We start from the raw sequence: 9,235 nt of genomic DNA, 5'->3' as shown, positions 1-9,235 counted from the left end.
TAAGAACCTACCACTGGGCCCACTTCTTCTTTTTTTTTTTTTAAGATTTTATTTTATTTATTTATTTATTTGAGAGGTAGAGTTACAGACAGTGAGAGGGAGAGACAGAGGGAATGGCCTTCCTTTCCATTGGTTCACTCCCCAAATGACCGCAATGGCCAGAGCTGCGCCAATCTGAAGCCAAGAGCCAGGTGCTTCTTCCTGGTCTCCCTTGTGGGTGCAGGGGCCCAAGGACTCGGGCCATCTTCTACTGCTTTCTCAGGCCACAGCAGAGAGCTGGATTGGAAGAGGAGCAGCCGGGAGTAGAACCAGCGCCCATAGGGGATGCCAGCGCCGCAGGCAGAGGATTAACCTACTGCGCCTCGGCGCTAGCCCCTGGGCCCACTTCTTAATGGTCCAAGAACATTGTCACACTATGGGCCAATCCTCCAACATGTGAACCTTTGGAGGAGAAACTACTTCCAAGCCTTAGCAGTCTGGTTTAGATGCTTTCAGAAAACACAGGTAGTTGTATGACTGAGGGTCTGCTTGGTTCTTTCCTGAAGGGAAAATAGACCAGAGTGAGGTCCCAGCTTTAATTGGGAAAGTGGCAGTCATTCATGTTAGTGGGAAGGGTGATAACAGGTATTTTGTAGTTTGGACAATGTCATGTCTTCTCTGTATTTGGACATGATTATAGAGCCATCTTGCCTGGTCTTGATTCATCACAGAGTGCTCTTGTTACAATGTTGCTGTTCTATGGCATAGTTTATGTTCCACAGGAAAATATCAAAACCAACCTGTGATAACTGAGCCAGCTCATAACAACACCAAGGCCCCAGTGATTGTATCAGGCTAGCTTCTGTGTGTCAGGAACAGCTTCCCTTTCTCACAGTAAATATAGAACTGTATGTTATGCTAAGTGCTCTGCAAAAGGAATAAACCGCAATGACAGAGAATCCAGCAAGCTTGGCCTGGGGTCCATTTGCACAAGTTGATTGCAGAAAGCTTCACTTAGGAAGTAATGTTCAAGACAAAACTGGACACACATTATATTTGCTTATATAAATGTATATCCTAAATGTAAAATGTATTTTTAAAATATTTATTTGAAAAACAGAGTAACATAGAGAGAGGGAGAGACACAGAGAGAAAGAGATCTTCCATTTATTGGCTCACTCCTCAAACGGCTGCAACAGTCAGGGCTGGGCCAGGACAAAGCCAGGAGCCTGGAACTCCATCCAGATCTCCCACAGGGGTTCAGGGGCCCAAGCACTTGGACCGTCCTCCACTGGTTTCCCAGGGGCATTAACAGGGAGCTGGACTGGAAGCAGAGCAGCTGGGACTGGAACCAGCACTCTGATATGGGATGCCAATGTTGCAGGGACAGCCTAATTTGCTGCACCACTATGCCTGCCCCTTAAAATATTTTCTTATTATAGCTGCGCTGATTCGAAGCCAGGAGCCAGGTGCTTCCTCCTGGTCTCCCATGCAGGTGCAGGGCCCAAGGACTTGGGCCATCCTCCACTGCACTCCTGGGCCACAGCAGTGAACGGAACTGGAAGAGGAGCAACCAGGACAGAATCCGGAGCCCCAACCGGGACTAAAACCCGGTGTGCTGGTGCCGCAGGCGGAGGATTAGCCTAGTGAGCCGCAGCACCCGCCTAAATATTTTCTTATTATAGCTGGCCATAAGAAAAAGAAATAGAGTGGCCAGCGCTGTGGTGTAGCGGGTTAAGCTGCAGTCTGTAGTGCCAGCATCCCATATGGGATCAAGTCCTGACTACTCCACTTCCGATCCAGCTCTCTGCTATGGCTTGGGAAAGCAGTAGAAGATGGCCCAAGTGCTTGGGCCCCTGCACCTACGTGGGAGACCAGGAAGAAACTCCTGGATCCTGGCTTTGGATTGGCCCAGCTCCAGCCACTTCCAGCCATTTGGGGAGTGAACCTATGGATGGAAGACCTCTCTCTCTCTCTCTCTCTCTCTCTCTCTCTCTCTCTCTCTCTCTCTGCCTCTCCTCCACCTGTGTAACTCTGACTTTCAAATAAATAAATAAATCTTTAAAAAAAAAAAAACCACTGCATAGGTCCTGCATTATGGCATAGTGGGTAAAGCTGCCGCCTGCAGTGCCAGCATCCCATATGGGCATCAGTTCCAGTCCCAGCTGCTCCACTTCATATCCAGCTCTCTGCTATGGCCTAGGAACCCAAGTCCTTGGACCCCTGCATCTGCGTGGGAGACCCGGAAGAAGTTCCTGGCTCCTGCCTTCGGATCAGCTCAGTTCTGGCTGTTGCAGGCAATTAGGGAGTGAACCATCAGATGGAAGATCTCTCTCTCTCTCTCTCTCTCTCTCTCTCTTTCTGCCTCTGCCTTTAAAATAATAAATAAATATTTTTTAAAATTTTTTTTAAAAAAGAAAACCATTGTGTGATGAAGATATCAACATAGGTTAAAAGGGTAAGAATAAGTTGGATTGCAGTCATTCAGGTCCTTCAAGTAAGAAGTTGTGTTTTATTTTAAGTATTGGATTAATCAACATAATATTGTTGATTTTCATTTTTGACTGACAGTTTCACTAGGTTGAATCTAATGAAGTGAAACCCCATTGAAAGGTCTAACTAGGGGAGTTCTAGGGAGAGGTTAGGGTTAGGGTTAGGGTTAGGGTTAGGGTTGGCTGCTGAGTAGAAGATAGATTGGAGGCAGATGAGAGGGCAGGGAAAAGATAAGTAAGGATACAATCAGTTTGAAACAAAGTTGTTCTAGCGTGCAGTCCTTAGATTTGTTGGTTTTGAGATGTGTTTTGTTAATTACTCAGCAGAGTATGGGCAGTAAGGACTTGACTCATGCTAAAAAATGTGCAAAATATTACAAATAGTAAAATCAGAGTGCCAAATTTTAAAATTCATAATAAATAGAACTATCAAGCATACTAAATTCTGTGTTAACTGGCTAATGAATCTCTTCCCATGAAAAGCTAATTTTTTTAAGGATTTATTTATTAATTTGAAAGAGCTATAGAGAGAGAGGGAGAGACAAAGAGGGAGAGAGATATTCCATCCACTGGTTCACTCCCCCAGACAGCTGCCATGGCCAGGGCTGAGCCACGCAGAAGCTAGGAGCCAGGAGCTTCTTCCAGGTCTCCCACATGGAGAGCAGGGGGCCAAGAACTAGGGCCATCTTCCACTGCTTTCCCAGGCCATTATCAGGGAGCTAGATCTGAAGTGGAGCAGCCAGGTCTTGACCCGGTGTCCATATGGGATGCCGGCACTGCAGGCAGCAGCTTTACCCACAATGCCAGGCCCAGAAAGCTAAATTAAAGCCAATAGGTTGTTCAGTGAGATCACAAGAAATGAAAGTTGGGGCAGTGCTGTAGCAGAGGGTTAAGCCACTGCCTGCAGTGCCAGCATCCCATATAGGTGCTGGTTCCAGTGCTGGCTGCTCCATTTCTGATCCAGCTCCTTGCTAATGAGTCTGAGAAAGCAGTGGATGATGGCCCAGGTCCTTGGGCCCCTGCACCCTCATGGGAGACCCAAAAGAAGCCCTTGGCTCCTGGCTTCTGATAGGCCCAGGACCAGGCCCAGGCCCAGCCGTTGCAGCCATTTGGGAGTGAACCAGCAGATGGAAGATGTCTCTCTCTCTCTTATATCTCTGCCTTTCAAATAAATAAATAAATCTTTAAAAAAAAAAAAGGAAGGAAGAAAAGTAACTCAGGGTATTAGTGACAGCTGTAGGTAGCAAACTTTGTTGACATTATCACTATTTGTAAATTTTACGTTTTTACTGGTGATGTAGTAGTTTAAACTCAAGAATGACTGGCCTAGAGGTTAAGACATGAGTTGAGGGATCAGCTCTGTGGCACAGTGGGCTAAGCCTCCTCCTGAAGCTCTGGTATCCCACAGGGCACTGGTTTGAATCCTGGCTGCTCCACTTCCCATACAGCTCTCTGCTGGTGGCCTAGGAAAGCAATGGAAGGTGGCCCAAGTGCTTGGGCCCCTGCACCTACACAGGAGACCTGGAAGAGGCTCCTGGCTCTGGTTGCAGATCGACACAGCTCTGGCTAGTGCAGCCATCTGGGGAGTAAACCAGCAGATAGAAGACCTTTCTGTCTCTCCTTCTCTCTGTAACTCTACCTCTCAAATAAAGAAATAAAAATCTTAAAAAAAAAAAAAAAAAGGCATGGGTTGGGACACCCAAATCACATATCGAAGTACCTGGGTTTGAGTTCCAACTTGTCTCCTGATTCCTGTGAATGTGCTTTGGGGTGGGGTGGGGGGGCGTGTTAATGGCTCAAGTAGCTGGGTTCCTGCCACCCACGTGGGAAATCTGTTCTGAGTTCCTAGCACCTAGCTTCAGCTCAGCCCGGCATTGGTCATCATGAAGATTTGAGGAGTAAACCACTGGATAAGAGACCTCTCTCCCTCTTTTTCTCTTTTTGTAATAAGTAAATAAAAATTTTTTAAAAATGTGAGAAGTGGAGGGCAGTGTTGTGGTGCAGCCAGTTAAGCCACCACTTGTGACACTGGCATCAATATCTGAGTGCTGGTTCAAGTCCCAGCTGCTCTACTGCTGATTCACTTCCTACCAACGCACCTAATAAGGCAGCGGAAATTGGCCCAAATTCTGGCCCCTGCTACCGGTGTGGGACACCAGAACAAAGTACCTGGCTGTTGCTTTTGGTCTGGCTCAAGCCTGGCCCAATGTTGTGGCCATCTGGGAACTGAACCAACAGATGAAAGCTCTCTCTCTCTTTTCTGCCTCTCCTTCTCTGTCATTCTCCCTCTCAAATAAAATAATATTTTTAATGGGGCATGTTTTTTTTTGTTTGTTTGTTTTTTTTTTTTTTTTTTTTTTACAGGCAGAGTGGACAGTGAGAGAGAGAGACAGAGAGAAAGGTCTTCCTCTTCCGTTGGTTCACCCTCCAATGGCCGCTGTGGCCGGTGCACCGCGCTGATGGAAGAGGGGCAACTGGGATAGAATCTGGCACCCTGACTGGGACTAGAACCTGGTGTGCCAGCGCCGCTAGGCAGAGGATTAGCCTATTGAGCCATGGCGCCGGCTGTTTTGGGTATTGTTTAGAATGCCACTTCTGCTGACCACAGTTCTAGTCCCAGTTCTGCTCCTGATTCCAGCTTCCTTCTAATGAACATCCTGGGGAGCAGCAGGTGATAGCTGAAGTCCTTGGGTCCTGTGAGAGACCCAGATTGAGTTCTCAGCTCCTAACTTGAGCCTGGCCTGGCCCTGATTGTTATAGACATTTAAGGAGTTAACCAGCAGATGGGAGATCTCTGTGCCTGTCTCTGTCTCTTTCTCTGTGTGCATCTATTTGACTTTCAAACAAATAAATTCAAATTTAAAAAGAATATAGCTTAGGGGCCGGCGCTGTGGCTTAGTGGGTTAAGCTGCCGCCTGCAGTGCCAGCATCCCATATGGACACCGGTTCAAGTTCCGGCTGCTCCATTTCTGATCCAGCTCTCTGCTATGGCCTGGGAAAGCTTTAGAAGATGGCTCAAGACCTTGGGCCCCTGCACCCACGTGGGATACCCGGAGGAAGCTCCTGGCACCTGGCTTTGGATTGGCTCAGCTCTAGCCGTTGTAGCCATTTGGGGAGAGAACCAGCAGATGGGACACCCCCCCCCCTTCTCTGCCTCTGCCTTTCAAATCAATATATGAATCTAAAAAAAAAAAGTGACACTGGGAGTGGGCATTTGGCCTGGCATTTACGATGCCTGTGTCCCACACTGGAGACCCTGGGTTTGATTCTCAGCCCTGGTTTCTGACTCCAGCATCCTGCCAGTAAGGACTCTAGAAGACTCTAGGAATCTATCAGTGGTTGTGACTCAAATAATTGGGTTCCTGCCACCCGTGCAAGAGTTTCTGGCTGCCAATTTTGGCTCCTACCCAGCCTCTGCTATTGCAAGCATTTGTGGGGTGAACCAACAGAAGGGGGCTCTGTCTGTCTCTGTGTCTCTGTGCCTCTCAAATAAAAAAATGAACAATTTTTTTTAGTTTGAAATTTCTTTAGAAATTTCTCTTTTTTTTAAAGATTTATTTATTTATATTTGAAAGTCAGTATTACACAGAGAGAGAAGGAGAGGCAGAGAGAGGTCTTCTATCTGCTGGTTCATTCCCCAGTTGGCCCCAATGGCCAGAGCTGCACCAGTCCGAAGCCAGGAGCCAGGAGCTTCCTCCAGGTCTCCCACACGGGTGCAGGGGCCCAAGGACTTGGGCTGTTTTCCACTGCTTTTCCAGGCCACAGCAGAGAACTGGATTGGAAGAGGAGCAGCCGGGACTGGAACCGGCACTCATGTGGGATGCTGGCACCACAGGCGGCAGCCTTACCCACTATGCCAAAGTGCCAGTCCCAGAAATCTCTTTTTTTTTTTTTAAGATATATTTTATTTATTTGAAAGGCAGTGTTACAGGAATGAAGGAGAGACAGAGAGAGAGGGAGAGATCTTCCATCCACTGGTTCACTCTCAAAATAGGTGCAATGGCTAAGGCTAGGCCAGGCTGAAGCCAGGAGCCAAGAGCTTCTTCGTGAGTCTCTCCCTGCCGTTAGCAGGGAGCTGGATCAGAAGTGGAGTAGCAGGGACTGTAACTGGTACTCAGACAGGAAGCCAGTATTGCAGGCAGTGGCTTAACCCATAATGCCAGAACCCCAGTCACTACACTAGAAATTTGCGTAGGCAATTTACAAAGTTTAAAGGTACTTAATATCTTTGTTCTTCTCCCAGAGTACATAGTCATTTTAATACCTTATCTTTGATCATTTTATTCCTTATGCTATTGTTGATCAGTATTTAAGTTTTATCTCAAAAGACCTGTATTTAGATGTTATTAGTAGGTTTACCTGCATGTGCCCATCTTTTTGTTCAACATTCCTTCTTGTGTCCCAGTCTGCCCATAAAGGATCATTTTGCTTTTCTCTAGCATATGTATTTTTCATTCTTTTTTTTTTTTAAGTAAAGGTATGTTGGTGGTAAACTCTCAGCTTTTGTCTGTTCTGGAAGAACTTTAGTTGGGAATAGAATTCTAAGGTGGCTTTGATTGTTATTAGTGACATTTAGAATGGGTCACACATGATCTGTCAAGAAGTTGGCCAACAGGAAAGGACCCCAGATTTCTGATCACTTCTCATGGCCAAAAGGCTAGGGGGCACCCGGATTTGAACCGGGGACCTCTTGATCTGCAGTCAAATGCTCTGCCCCTGAGCTATGCCCCCAGCTGCATCAGTGAGGCCCAACGCACTCCCTTTCCGAGTGCAGCCAGAGCCAGCGTTTCTGCCTGCGACCTGCTTCTGGCTGGGTCTCTGAGTCACCAGGCCTGCGGCACTGCCCACTCACTCCTTGCCTTAGAGGAAGCAGCAGGTTTCCTTCTCCCAGCTCCTCAGCCTCTCCACGTTCTGTCCCTGAATGAGGACAGTGCCCGGGGAGCGCTCCCTGACTGCCGGCAGGGTCTGTGTGACAACCATGCTGTGGTTTCTGAGCCCCTGGAAACAGAGGCTCAGAACGCCCAGGGGCCTGCTCAAGCCACATCCCCTGGAAGGGAGAAGCTGTAGCCTGCATACTGGATCGCAGCTCTCTGGATAAAGCCACGCCTAGGACACAGGCTGGTTCTCCCTGAAGTCAGCCCTCCTCCCCTGCGTGACAGGAGCCTCTGAGGAAGGGACTCTGTGGGCCCATGGCCACCTCCTGTGTTCTGCCTGCAGGGACCGGCAGGGCTCTGTGGATCGGTCTCACCCTCTGCCAGCTGGCTTCCTGCCTGCTCCTGCCAGCGGGCTCTGCGGTCAGGGAGGAGAAAGATCCGCTCCTGCCCGCCCGCCTCGGGCTCCCCTCGGTGTCACCTGCAGCGCCTGCCACCGCAGACGGTGCTCGCCAAGTCACCGCCTCCTCCCCAGAGACCTGGGCCTTCGCTCACAGATGCTCCTTGAGCTTCCAAGATGTTAACACTTTCAACCTCTTCTAGCTGCTCCCCGGGCCCGAGGGGGGCTGCTTCCATGGTATTTAGTCTTCCCGCTCAATCCTCTCCCTCCTGTTGTCCCCCAGGAAGGTCAAGTCCTAGCCCCCATCACCTCAGACTGTGACTTTATTTGGACACCTAAGGTCATTGCAAACGTAAGAGTTAGGAAGAGGTCCTACTAGAGAAAGCATGGTGAGCCACTAATCCAATATGACTGGTGTCCTTATAAGAAGAGGGGGAGGGAGGTCAGTGCTGTGGCACAGTGTGTTAATTCTCCACCTGCAGTGCCAGCATTCCATATGGGTGCCAGTTTGAGTCCTGGCTGCTCCTTTCTGATCCAGCTCTCTGCTGTGGCCTGGGAAAGCAGTGAAAGATGGCCCAAGTCCTTGGGACCCTGCACCCATGTGGGAGACCTGCTCCTGGCTTCGGATTGGCACAGCTCAGGGAGGGAAGCACCAGATGGAAGACCTCTCTCTCTGTGCCTCTGCCTCTCTGTAACTCTGCCTTTCAAATACATAAATAGATCTTAAAAACAAAAGGAATATAGCTATAGCTCTTCTGGGATGGTGTTTAGAGGCAGCTAAAATGTTCTAGTATTTGACATATCACCATGGGCTTTCTTGCAATATGGCCTCCTACAAAACCAGACTGTCCCAAACTCCTGGTAATAGAATTGGATCCTTGGAGCCGGCGCTGTGGCATAGCGGGTAAAGCCGCTGCCTGCAGTGCTGGCATCCTATATGGGTGTGGGTTCAAGTCCCAGCTGCCCCTCTTCCATTCCAGCTCTCTGCTATAGCCTGGGAAAACAGTGGAAGTTGGCCCAAGTCCTTGGGCCTCTGTAGCCATGTGGGAGACCAGGAAGAAGCTCCTGGCTCCTGGCTTCATATCTCTCCCTCCTTCTACCTCTGTAACTCTTCCTTTCAAATAAAAAAATCTTTCAAAATAAAAACAGAAACAAAAGTATTGAAGCCTTTACGTTAAGAAGTTGGGAAGGCACCAAAATTAGCATATGGTGTGTGTGCTTAGGCAGGGTTTGTTCTTTGAGGCCTAGAGCTCTGATGAGGTTGTGTAAAATGAAAAAAACAAAACAAAACAAAACATGTCGGGCCTCTGGTGGTTCCATGTGTGCTAAACGTGTCCAGACAGGATCAAGCATGCTTTCCTTATGGAGGAGCAGAAAATCATTGTGAATGTGTTGATGGCACAAACACAGAGTCAGAGAGATAAATTATAAAATGAAGCTTTTGAGCAATTAAAAAATCAAAAGGCTTAAAAAAGAATATAGCTTCCAGAACT

The 9,235-nt window shown here is 48.2% G+C and overlaps 1 non-coding gene across 1 annotated transcript; it reads right to left on the bottom strand.

Annotated features, from left to right (window-relative positions):
• Positions 1-7,130: 7,130 nt before the first annotated feature.
• Positions 7,131-7,202, bottom strand: TRNAC-GCA (transfer RNA cysteine (anticodon GCA)). The gene has a single exon. It is a non-coding gene; the product is annotated as a tRNA-Cys (tRNA).
• Positions 7,203-9,235: the final 2,033 nt, after the last annotated feature.

This window comes from Lepus europaeus, chromosome 1 (assembly GCF_033115175.1).
Source record: "Lepus europaeus isolate LE1 chromosome 1, mLepTim1.pri, whole genome shotgun sequence".
NCBI lineage: Eukaryota > Metazoa > Chordata > Mammalia > Lagomorpha > Leporidae > Lepus > Lepus europaeus.
Note: the sequence above shows the minus strand (reverse complement) of the source record. Positions and strands in the feature narration are given on the sequence as shown.